This window comes from Oncorhynchus kisutch, linkage group LG10, assembly GCF_002021735.2.
Source record: "Oncorhynchus kisutch isolate 150728-3 linkage group LG10, Okis_V2, whole genome shotgun sequence".
Taxonomy (NCBI): domain Eukaryota; kingdom Metazoa; phylum Chordata; class Actinopteri; order Salmoniformes; family Salmonidae; genus Oncorhynchus; species Oncorhynchus kisutch.
The window spans coordinates 40,645,331-40,658,940 of NC_034183.2; the positions used below are offsets into that span (position 1 = coordinate 40,645,331).

Below are 13,610 nucleotides of genomic sequence, written 5' to 3' on the forward strand. Positions count from 1 at the left end.
TCTTGTGAGGCTTGTGGTCTACAGCAAAATAACCAATATGTTCGTGAGAGTCTCACCTTTCCACAGAGGGGTCACAGTAGCATGTAGCCCAAACTGTTCGGATGCTACAGACAGAAGTTGGCAGATCGGCGCTACCAAGTCCTGTGATGCTTGTGGGGGTTGTAGAGCAAAACGGAGAACACCATCATGTTCGTGATAATCTCATCTTTCCATAGAAAGTTTTGTAGGCCAAACCGTTCACTACAGAAGTCTTCATGACAAGATCCATTTTTTGGGATGTCTCATATTTTAAACCGACAGATTTTGATGGTGAATTTGTATTATGCTAATTAGATTCCTGCGGGGGCACAGTCATTGTCTCTAAGGGGTACATTTTCTGCGTTATCTGTTCAATTATTTATGACTGTTGTCTTAAAACACACAAACCAAATCGATGCATACACTTCTAGAGGCAAGCAGTGTGTGTGTTTGTGTGTGTGTATGTGTGTGTGTGTGCTGCTGTGTCTGGGGCAACATCAATTATCCCAGCCTAGAGAGAGCTGCCCCCTGACCCTCAGTCCAAAGCAGTAAGCAGCAGGACACAATCCCATTTCTTCCTGAAGCCGTATTGCCGCTGTCTCTCACCTGGGTTCAAATACTATTTGAACTCTTTCAAATACTTTCAGCATTTGCTTTAGCCTGCCTGAAGTGCCAGATGGGGAGTTTGCACTTTTTCAACTATTCTATTAGTCAATTTAGCCGGGAAAACTCAATCAAGCCCAGCTAAAGTGTTTGAAATTGTTTTAAATCATTTTTGAACCCAGGTCTGGCAGTCCCAGCCTCATGCCTCAGCCCTGTAGAACAGAACAGAAGACAGAAAAAAGGCCCGTCAGTAATATCAATCAGTTTAGACCCAGAGTTACAAATCAGTGTTCTAATCCAGCCAAGCAGAGGTCCAGTTCACAGCGTTCACAGTGTTTCAAATTAGAACGAGGGCGAACCACCGCATGACACAACTCAGCTAGCTGCACGACCGACCCAGCCAATCACATCAGAGTAAGTGGCGAGTCAAGAGGAAGTTAGGCAAAAGAAAGACAAACAGAGAGAGAGAGAGAGACATGAGTGATCTCCTTCAGTTTGTTGTTCGTCACAAATTCTGTCTGTTAAACACACATGGAAACACTAAGGAAGTCACGAAGATTCAACTCGCCTCGCCTCTCCTCACGCCTCGCAGTGTTGACATGAGAGGAAGTGACAATGTCTGAGAAGGACAATGAGTGCTAAACTCCAGCTATAGCACATAGACATTTTCTATATCCACCAGTGAACTCTCCCCTCTTCTCGTTCTCTCCTGTCCTCTCCTCTTCCTTTCTCTCTTCTCTTCTTAACCTTAAACACGTTTGGAGCATCTCCCTCTGGTGCAAAATACGGCATGTTCATATCTGGAGTGTTTTGAGTGTTTTTTAATTTATGTTTGTTTTAAGCATTAAACCTTACATTCACCATTTGCATTTAATGCCTAACCTTAATATTTTGAAATGAATGCCTAAATGTAACACTAACCTTAAAACTTTGGAGTGAATGCTTAAACTTATCTTCAAACACTTTGAAATGTGATGTTTGGGACAACTTTGAATTTTGACGTTCGAGAAACATGGACGAATTCTGACGTTTGAATGTGAGAGCTTGTTGAAATAGCTGTGATAGGAGAAAACTGAAGATGAATCATCAAAATTCTAGTTACTCCACAATTACTAACCTAAATTACAAAGTGAAAAGAAGGAAGCCTGTACAAGATAAAAGTATTCCAAAACATGCATCCTGTTTGCAATAAGGCACTAAAGTAATACTGCAAAAAATGTGGCAAAGAAATGAACTTTTTGTCCTGAATACATAGCAAAAAGAAAAGATGGCGCCGGAGAACAAGGCTGATGTTTTACGTATTCCTAAAAAAATGTGTTTTTGTGTTTGTTTCTTTGCGTTGTTTGTAACTTTTTTTTAAAAATAATTTTGTACATAATGTTGCTGCTACTTATGACCATCAAGACTGCAATTACTCACCACGGTCTGGCGGACTATGTATTTTTGTAAATAACAGCTGGTGCACGATATCTAAGGAAGTCTCTCAAGGTTTTGCTCGCCGGAGGAAGAGTATCTCATGATAAGCTGTAGACTACACTATCTACCGAGAGAGTTTTCATCTGTATTTTTCGTAGCTGTCTACATACCACCACAGACTGATGATGGCACTAAGACTGAATGAGCTGTAAGAAAACAAGAAAACGCTCACCTAGAGGCGCGCTCCGAGTAGCCGGGGACTTTAATGCAGGGAAATTTAAACCTGTCTTACCACATTTCTATCAGCATGTTAACTGTACAACCAGGGGGAAAAAACTCTGGACCACCTTACTCCACAGACAGAGACGCATGCAAAGCTCTCCCTCGCCATCCATTTGGCAAATCTGACCATAATTCTATCATCCTCCTGATTCCTGCTTCAAAGCAAAAATTAAAGCAAGGAAGCACCAGTGACTCGATCAATAAAAAAGTGGTCAGGTGAAGCAGATGCTAAGCTACAGGATTGTTTTGCTAGCCCAGACTGGAATATGTTCCGGGATTCCTCCGATGGCATTGAGGAGTACACCGCGTCATTGGCTTCATCAATAAGTGCATCAATGATGTCGTTCGTCAAATCTCATCAACAACCTAAGGGCCCTGGGACTAAACACCTCCCTCTGTAACTGTAACCTGGACTTCCTGACGGGCCACCCCCAGGTGGTAAGGGTAGGTAACAACACATCTGCCACGCTGATCCTCAACACAGGGGCCCCTCAGGGGTGCATGCATAGTCCCCTCCTGTACTCCCTGGAAAAAGAGGACCAAGCACGTCCAGGAAAAAGAGGACCAAGCACGTCCCCCACTGTCATCGAAGGGGCTGTAGTGGAGCAGGTTGAGAGCTTCAAGTTCCTTGGTGTCCACATCACCAACAAACTAACATGGTCCAAGCACACCAAGACAGTCGTGAAGAGGGCACAACAAAACCTATTCCCCCTCAGGAGATTGAAAAGATTTGGCATGGGTCCTCAGATCCTCAAAATGTTCTACAGCTGCACCATCGACAGCATCCTGGCTAGTTGCATCACTGCCTGGTATGGCAACTGCTTGGCCTCCGACCGCAAGGCACTACAGAGGGTAGTGCATACGGCCCAGTACATCACTGGGGCCAAGCTTCCTGCCATCCAGGACCTCTATACCAGGTGGTGTCAGAGGAAGGCCCTAAAAATTGTAAAAGACTCCAGCCACCCTAGTCATAAACTGTTCTCTCTGCTACCTCACAGCAAGCAGTACCGGAGCTCCAAGTCTAGGTCCAAGAGGCTTCTAAACAGCTTCTATCCCCAAGCCATGACTCCTGAACATTTAATCAAATGGTCACCCCCCCCCCCCCCCCCCCCTTACACCGCTGATACCCTCTGTTGTTATCATCTATGTATAGTCACTTTAATAGCTCGACCTGCATGTGCATATTACCTCAACTAACCGGTGCCACCGCACATTGACTCTGTACCGGTACCCCCCTGTATATAGTCTCGCTATTGTTATTTTGCTGCTGTTCTTTAATTACCTGTTACTTTTATTGCTTATTCTTATTCATATTTTCTTTTTAACTGCATTGTTGGTTAGGGACTCGTAAGTAAGAATGTCACTGTTGTATTCGGCGCATGTGACTAATAAAATTGAACTTGATTACATTACGTTTGGGGGAAATTCAATGCAACACATTACTGAGTACCACTCTTCGTATTTTCAAGCACGGTGGTGGCTGCATCATGTTATGGGTATGCTTGTCATCGGCAAGGACAAGGGAGTTGTTTAAGATAAAAATACAAGGAATAGAGCAAACCACAGACAACCACAAGTCCTAGAGGAAAGCCGGGATCTGTCTGCTTTCCAGACACTGGGAGACAAATCCACCTTTCAAATAACCTAAAACACAAGGCCAAATATACACTGGAGTTGCTTACTGTAGCAAGATGACATTGAATGTTCCTGAGTTGCCTAGTTACAGTTTTGACTTAAATCAGCTTGAAAATCAATGGCAAGACTAGAAAATGGCTGTCTAGCATAATGGCATAATGGCCAAATATTCTACAATCCAGGTTTGCAAAGCTTTGAGAAACTTACCCAGAAAGACTCTGCAATCGCTGCCAAAGGTGATTCTAACATGTATTGACCTAGGGGGTTAAATACCTATCTAATCAAAATATATTAGTGTTTCATTTTCAATTAATAAAACAAAAAGACAATGAATCCTACTTTGTAACACAACAAAATGTTTTTTAAAAAGCGAAGGAGTGTGAATACTTTCTTTAGGCAAGGTATTCACATTAAAAGGCCTACACTGATGCTCACACCTTGGCACAATCAGCCAGAAGGGAGGCACTGACGCCTGTACTGAGTGGGCAACCCTAGTGGCGAGAGCTATGGGCTTACTGAGAGAGGCAACAAGGAGGCCGTTGACTTCTAGCGGGAAAGTCGGCCACATGGGAAATTATCCCTGCAGCTCCGGAGCCTGGAGCATGAAATTGAAGCCGTCCGGACGGAGCATCTGACTAGAACCTTCCCTCATATTCAGAATAATTAACTATAGCACTACTCCTGCACAGCACTATAATACCTTCCCATCTATTGTCTCCGTGCCAGGGCTCCATTGAACTGGCAAGGTTACCGACACCATGCTACAGAGGAAGTAGTGGAACTGATACTGAGAGAGAGATGAGAGAGAAATGGATTGTTTCACTTTTGTTTATTATCTATTTCACTTGCTTTGGCAATGTAAACATATGTTTCCCATACCAATAAACCCTTTGAATTGAATTGGGATAGAGATAGAGAGAGAGAGAGAGAGAGAGAGAGAGAGAGAGAGAGAGAGAGAGAGAGAGAGAGAGAGAGAGAGAGAGAGAGACAGAGAGAGAGAGACAGAGAGAGAGAGACAGAGAGAGAGACAGAGAGAGAAAGCTGAGCTGCAATGCTAGAGTACAGCTAAACCGTTTAGGCCAGCCAAGGACTACAGTATGTTTAAACAGCGAGACAAGGACTAAACCGCTAAATAACAATGGCTGAACAGTCAGGGTATACAACTCCCGATAATATGTTTATTATTGTGGCGGTTTCAATGACTTTGTAACAACAACGGATTACACACGTCACCTCAAACAAGAGCTGAATCATTTGAATTCCCACTCTGAAAACATTCTCTGTCTATAAACTATGTTTGAAGGACCAATTCTGGTTTGCAGGACTTTAAGAGGTTACTACGTGGGTTGACTGCATGCCTGAGGGGTTGAGAAAAAAGATAGAGAAGTAGAAGAGAGGGAGTGTGGGAACATTAAGATGGAGGATAAATGACACTTGAGACAGTCAAGACAACAAGGTTTTACAACAAAGTCGGTTAATACGAACAGGGGCTCTACAAGTTAAACTTTTACTATGGGCGTCTGTATTTATCTTGCAAACTGTGTTTTGTAAATGTACCGAGAGACCAGATCCATCCCTAAACCTGTTCAAAATCAACACAACATCAACACAAAGGCAAGTCCATTTCTAAGGAGACAAACACTACCGCAGTAGCTCCTACAACTCTCCTGCAAATCTCACAACCCTCCCCCATAATACACCTAAGGGGTTAACCCCAAACACATCCACCCAGCCGCCCACCCACCTATCAACCTCCTTACTCTGAAAGAGTAGTTTTCTTTAAAATACCCACCAGGCTAGTTTATTTTTCACATTTGTAATTAGGGTCCACTCCTGACGAACTGTCTGAGGGCCCTACTTAATCGGATGCCAGAGGCCTCAGGGGCCACACATTGATTCCTTCACTGGGAAATAAATTCAATCAGATGCATTATTAAACTGACTGGGAATCAGTGGGGAGGGCGCGCATGGCAGACGGACGGGCAAGGATGGGTTGGAGGATGAGGGAAGCAGAGGAGTGAAGGTGGAATGTTAATTGCAAACTAATCAAAGCCGAGAGAGTGAATCAAGAAAGGGAGATGGAGGAGAGATTTGAGCAGCGGAGGAGAGGGATGATGGCTTGAGGAGGGATGAGCACATGCACATACACATGCATACAAACACACACAAACACACACCACACAATGTGTGAAACCTTTGAACATTTCTCCCAGTGATTCAACCTTGATTAGAGATAACAAGTCTTAATGAGAAGTCCAGTAATCAGATGAAACACCTTAGAGATGTACCTTCCTCTGAATGCTAAACACCATGGGCACTGCTCTGCTGTCAATCACACGAGTCCTTGGCCCACCCAAATTACACAGTCTAGCAACAGAATATATGAATGTCTCTTTGATAATGCTTTGAATTTCATCTTTCCAAAATAAGGTCAATCTAAAGTGACAATGTGGGTTATTTTCTGCGGTAAAGAATATTGAATAAAAACAAATCTGAAGAGATCAAAACGCTTGTCAGCTCTGTCTTTGCTTTGGGTGTCAGGTTCTATGGATTTGGAAAACTGGGAGAATATAATATAATATCAAAGCAAATCACATCGTATTGGTCACAAACACATATTTCATAGATGTTATTGTGGGTGTAGCGAAATGCTTGTGTTCCTAGCTCCAACGGTGCAGTAATATCTAACAATTCGCAACAACACACACAATTCTAAAAGTAAAAGAATGGGATTTAGAAATATATCAATATTAGGATGAGCGATGTCAGAGTGGCATTGGCTAAAACAGTAGAATATAATACAGTATATACATAGGAGATGAGTACAGCAGTATGTAAACATTATTAAAGTGGCAGAGTGCCCCCGGTGATGCGTTGGGCAGACCACACCACCCTCTGGAGAGCCCTGCGGTTGCAGGAGGTGCAGTTGCCATACCAGGCATTGACACAGCCCAACAGGATGCTCTCAATTGCGCATCTGTAAAGTTTGTGAGGGTCTTAGCGGCCAAGCCACATTTCTTCAGCCTCCTGAAGTTGAAGAGGCACCGTTGCTCCTACTTCACCACACTGTCTGTGTGGGTGGACCATTTCAGACAGTCATTGATCTGTACGCCGAGGAACTTGAAGCTTTCACCTTCTCCACTGTGGTCCCGTCGATGTGGAAAGGGGCTTGCTTCCTCTACTGTTTCCTGAAGTCCACAATCAGCTCCTTCATTTTGTTGAAATTGAGGGAGAGGTTATTTTCCTGGTATCACTCTGCCAAAACCCTCACCTGCTCCCTGTAGGCTGTCTCGTCATTGTTGGTAATCAGTCCTACTACTGTTGTGTCGTCTGCAAACTTGATGATTGAGATGGAGGTGTGCGTGGCAACACAGTCATGGGTGAACAGGGAGTAAAGGAGAGGGCTGAGCACGTACCCTTGTGGTGCCCTATGTGTTGAGAATCAGCGAAGTGGAGGCATTTTTTCCTACCTTCACCACCTGGGGTGGCCCGTCAGGAGGTCCAGCACCCAGTTACACCGGGCAGGATTCAAACCCAGTGCCCCGAGCTTAATAATGAGCCTGGAGGGTACTACTGTGTTGAAGGCTGAGCTATAATCAATTAACAGCATTCTTACATAGGTCCAGATGGGATATGGCAGTGTGCAGTGCAATGGAGATTGCATCGTCTATGGATCTATTTGGGCAGTAAGCAAATTGAAGTGGGTCTAGGGTGTCAGGTAAGGTAAAGTTGATATGATCCTTAAATAGCCTCTCAAAGCACTTCATGATGACAGGGGTGAGTGCTATGGGCAAAACTTTCTTGGGTACAGGAACAATGGTGGACATCTTGTAGCAAGTGGGGACAGCAGACTGGGATAGGGCCACGGAGAAGGAAAGCCCACAGTCCTTGGTAGTGGGCCGCATCGGTGGTGCTGTGTTATCCTCAAAGTGGGCAAAGAAGGTGTTTAGCTTGTACGGGAGCAAGACGTCGGAGTCCACGTCATAGCTGGTTTTCCCTTTGTAATCTGTGATTGTCTGTAGACCCTGCCACATGCGTCTTGTGTCTGAGCTGTTGAATTGCAAATCCACTTTGTCTCTGTACTGACGTGTTTTGCCAGTTTGATTGCCTTTCGGAGGAAAACTGCACTGTTTGTATTCAACCATATTCCCAGTAACCTTGCCATGGTTAAATGTGGTGGTTCGCACTTTCAGTTTTGCGTGAATGCTGATATCCATTCACGGTTTCTGGTTTGGGTAGGTTTTAATAGTCACAGTGGGAACAACATCCCCTATAAATTTCCTGATGAACACAGTCACCGTGTCCATGTATACGTCAACGTAATTCTCAGAGGCTACTCGGAACATATCCCAGTCCGCGTGATCAAAACAATCTTGAAGCATGGATTCCGATTGGTCAGATCAGCGTTGAATAAACCTTAGCACGGGTACTTCCTGTTTGAGTTTCTACCTATAGGAAGGGAGGAGCAAAATGGAGTCGTGATCTGATTTGCCAAAGGGAGGGCGGAGAGGGCCTTGTAGGCATCTCGAAAGGGGGAGTAGCAGTGGTCAAGTGTTTTTCTACACTACAGTCAATGTGTTGATAGAACTTCAGTAGCATTTTCCAAAAATTTGCTTTGTTAAAATCCCCAGCTACAATAAATGCGTCCTCTGGATATGTGGTTACTGTTTGCATAAAGTCCAGTGTAGTTCCTTGAGGGCCGTCGTGGTATCGGCTTGAGGGGGAGTACACACGGCTGTGACAATAACTGAAGACAATTCTCTTGGGATGTGATACGGACGGCATTTGATTGTGAGGTATTCTTGGTCGGGGGAACAAAAGCACTTTCTGTATGTTATCACAATCACACCATGAATAGTTAGTCATGAAACATACACCATGTACTGAGAACCCAGCTGGCTATATGGGTGGGGACAGTATATCCCAAGAGAGCCATGATTCCGTGAAACAGAGTACGCTACGGTCCCTGAAGTCTCTCTGGAAGGAGATCCTCACCCTGAGCTCGTCTATTTTATTGTCCAGAGACTGAACATTCGCGAGTAATATACTCGTAAGCGGTGGATGGTGTCGGACTAGAAGTCCCCTCCGAATACCTCTTTTCCACCGGCGTCATCTTGGAGCAGCAGTGGTCTATGGCCAGTGCTAGATGCGTTACTACAGACCCCGGTTTGATACTGGGCTGTGTCGCAGCTGGCCATGACTAGGAGACCCATGAGGTGATGCATAATTGGCCCAGCATCGTCCAGGATAGGGCAGGGTTTAGCCGGCCGGGATTACCTTGTCCCATCGCATTCTAGCAACTCCTGTGGAGGGCCGGGCGCATGCACGCTGACATGGTCGCCAGGTGTACAGTGTTTCATCAGACACATTGGTGCGGCTGACTTCCGGGTTAAGAGAGCAGTGTGTCAAGAAGCAGTGCGGCTTGGCGGGGTTGTGTTTCGGAGGACGCACGGTTCTCGACCTTCGCCTCTCCCAAGTCCGTACGGGAGTTGCAGCGATGGGACAAGACTGACAAGATTGGATATGACGAAATTGGGGAGAGAAAAGGGGGTCATTTTTTTAAATAAAAAATGGGCTAATAATGAAATGACACCCCAAAAAGTTATACTGCAAAGTTGCTTAGGAGATAGCTAAGCTGCCATGTCTGTCGGCGCCATCTTCTGAGTTATTAGTCTGATTTATCTAGCCCTGAGAACCCCTGTAAGCTATGGATCAAGCACAGTGGGGAAGAGTGGACGGATATGCTGAAGGAGACCAGAGCACGGCCTTTCAGTGGATGGATACACTGCTAGAGAGGGGTTCTAGAGACGACACTAATTTGACATGGGAGCTGAGGTCGATACAAAGTCTTGATTGCTGCAGCTTTCCCACATTCTCAGCAGAGTCAGCTAGTGAGTGTGTGTGTGTGTGTGTGTGTGTGCGCATGTGTCTATGTTTCTACAGTAGGAGTTGAGTAGTTCCTCACCTGTAGCTTCCTTTAAAAAACACCCACAGGAGACCTCCACTCTGCTACACATGGCCCTCACCTCTCCAAAACCCATTTAACCTCTCAGCAGAGTCCAGAGCTACGAACCATGCACATTCACATTGCTTGCAGTGCAGTGTGTGCGCTGTTTGTCACCCAGACAGACCCCTTCTCTCAGGATTGTACCTGTCTAGCATAGTGTCTGTGTGTTGTGTTCTCAATCTCTTGGTGGCTTCTCTCCTTAGAACAATCTCTGAGCCTGCCCGAGTCACCGATGTCTAATCAAATACACACTCAGGGTGAGACTGCAACCCCCCATCTCACACACACACACACACACACACACACGCACACGCACACGCACACGCACACACACACACAGCAGGCCCTCCAAACAGCAGCCCAAGGTCACCCTTTCTCCAGTGTGTCAGATCTCGACACTCCACCATTTCCAGCACCGCTTTTTCCTCCATACTGCTTCTGAAAATTGCTGTTCTGTTGGCGGCCCATACAGAAGTCCTTCTATACAGTACGGTAGGAACGAGCAGGGCCGAGGGGAGAGGAACTGGCAATGAGAGAGACATTTTTTTTGCCATTTGAACCAGCAAGCAGAGAGCACTATATAAGAGCATCAGTAAGGACGAAGCTAATTCATTCCGGATTGTCTCTGACACAGTTGATGTGAGTATACAGTGCATTCGGAAAGTATTCAGACCCCTTGGCTTTTTCCCCAAAAAAATAACATTACAGCTTTATTCTAAAATGTATTAAATTGTTTGTTTCCCCCTAATCAATCACAATACCGCAACTCAACAATAACCCCTAAAAGCCCATTGCATGTACAGATGGGGTTAATAACTGTCTCAGGGAACATCTTCATGAGAAGAGATAGGGAGAGGAGTCCAGTGCAAGACAGTTAAGAACAAACTCTTATTTACAATGACGGCCAAACCCGGACAACGCTGGGCCAATTGTGCACCACCCTATGGGCCTACCAATCACAGCCTGATGTGATGCAGCCTGGATTCGAACCAGAGACTGTAGTGATGCCTGTTGCACTGAAATGCAGTGCCTTAGATCGCTGCGCCACTCGGGAGCCTAAATTTCTCTCCAGATCTCTCCAGAGATGTTCGATTGAGTTCAAGTCCGGCTGGGCCACTCAAGGATATTCAAAGACTTGTCCCAAAGCCACTCCTGCATCTTGGCTGTGTGCTTAGGGTCATTGTCCTTTTGGAAGGTGAACCTTCACCCCACTCTAGAGCAGGTTTTCATCAAGGATCTCTCTGTACTTTGCTCCGTTAATCAATGCTTCACCGTAGGGATGGTGCCAGGTTTCCTCCAGATGTGACGCTTGGCATTCAGACCAAAGAGTTCAATCTTGGTTTTATCAGACCATTGAATCTTGTTTCTCATGGTCTGAGAGTCTTTAGGTGCCTTCTGGCAAACTCCAAGCGGGCTGTCATGTGCCTTTTACTGAGGAGTGGCTTCTCTCTGGCCACTCTACCATAAAGGCCTGATTGGTGAAGTGCTGCAGAGATGCTTGTCTTTCTGGAAGGTTCTACCATCAGCACAGAGGAACACTGGAGCTCTGTCAGAGTGACCATCGTCTTCTTGGTCACCTCCCTGACCAAGGCCCTGCTCCCCCGATTGTTCAGTTTGGCCGGGCGGCCAGCTCTAGTAAGTCTTGGTGGTTCCAAACATCTTCCATTTAAGAATGATGGAGGCCACTGTGTTCTTGGGGACCTTCAATGCTGCAGACATTTTGTGGTACCCTTCCCCCGATATATGCCTGTCAACTGTGGGACCTTATATAGACAGGTGTGTGCCTATCCAAATCATGTTCAATCAATTGAATTTACCACAGATGGACTCCAATAAAGTTGTAGAGACATCTCAAGGATGATCAATGGAAACAGGATGCACCTGAGCTCCATTTCGAGTCTTATAGCAAAGTGTCTGAATACTTATGCAAATAAGGTGTTTCTGTTTTTTTATATGTAATCATTTCTAAAAACCTGTTTTCGCTTTATCACTATGGGGTATTGTGTGTAGATTGATGAGAAGAAATGTTAGAACCAGGCTGTAACAAAATGTGGGAAAAGGGGTCTAAAAACTTTCCGATATGAGTAAATAACAGCTCTATGACTCTCCTCCCATAGCCATAGAGTTTAGCATAATGCCACCGCCCCTCAGTAATGGCAGGTGAGTTATGGCTATAAAGAAATGGCTGCAATCTCACGGTTATCGCTGTACAGTAATACCCAATACCCATACCCATGGCTTGATCAATGGCCAGGGCTAAGTCATTACGGCTGCATTAAAAAGTAATAAACAGCGGCATGTGAACATGCCTCCCGGTGCTTGTTTTCAAACGCAGCCCCGGGACACAGGTCATATGCTGGTGGCAATTATGAAAAAATGGAGTGCAGCCCACAGTGAATCCTGGGTAATTAATAAGCAGGATGTGAGCGTCGTGGAACAGGGTTTAGAGCTGACCTCAGGTCTGCGTGAGTGTGACAGGGGGGCACAGAAGTACAGTAGGGTCAGTTGGCCGTGTATGTGAGACTCAGACAGATGGAAATGGACAGGGTTTGTTCTGCTGGTTGGAGGGATGTGCAGACTAGAGATCGACCGATTAATCGGAATGGCCGATTAATTATGGACGATTTCAAGTTTTCGTAGCAATCGGAAATCTGTATTTTTGGGCACCGATTTGCCGATTAAAAAAATAATATATATATATTATTTGTCTTTTTTTATATATACCTTTATTTAACTAGGCAAATCAGTTAGGAACACATTCTTATTTTCAATGACTGCCTAGGAATGGTGGGTTAACTGCCTTGTTCGGGGGCAGAACGACAGATTTTCACCTTGTCAGCTCGGGGGATCCAATCTTGCAACCGCACAGTTAACTAGTCCAACGCAATAACGACCTGCCTCTCTCGTTGCACTCCACAAGGAGACTGCCTGTTACGCGAATGCAGTAAGCAAAGGTAAGTTGCTAGCTAGCATTAAACTTATCTTATAAAAAACGATCAATTATAATCACTAGTTAACTACACATGGTTGATGAAATTACTAGATATTATCTAGCGTGTCCTGCGTTGCATATAATCTGACTGAGCATACAAGCATACAAGTATCTGACTGAGCGGTGGTAGGCAGAAGCAGGCGCGTAAACATTCATTCAAACAGCACTTTCGTGCGTTTTGCTAGCAGCTCTTCGTTGTGCGTCAAGCATTGCGCTGATTATGATTTCAAGCCAATCAACTTCCGAGATGAGGCTGGTGTAACCGAAGTGAAATGGCTAGCTAGTTAGCGCGCACTAATAGCATTTCAAACGTCCCTCGCTTTCCTTCTAGTAGTTGTTCCCCTTGCTCTGCATGGGTAACGCTGCTTCGATGGTGGCTGTTGTCGTTGTGTTGCTGGTTTGAGGCCAGGGAGGAGCGAGGAGAGGGACGGAAGCTATACTGTTACACTGGCAATACTAAAGTGCCTATAAGAACATCCAATAGTCAAAGGTTAATGAAAAACAAATGGTATAGAGGGAAATAGTCCTATAATTCCTATAATAACTACAACCTAAAACGTCTTACCTGGGAATATTGAAGACTCATGTTAAAAGGAACCACCAGCTTTCATATGTTCTCATGTTCTGAGCAAGGAACTGAAACGTTAGCTTTCTTAC

General features: G+C 45.0%; 1 protein-coding gene across 4 annotated transcripts in view; it reads right to left on the reverse strand.

Annotated features, from left to right (window-relative positions):
- The window catches only part of LOC109897537 (low-density lipoprotein receptor-related protein 8), a 263,445-nt gene that overhangs the window by 122,687 nt on the left and 127,148 nt on the right, over positions 1–13,610 (reverse strand). The window lies entirely within an intron of this gene.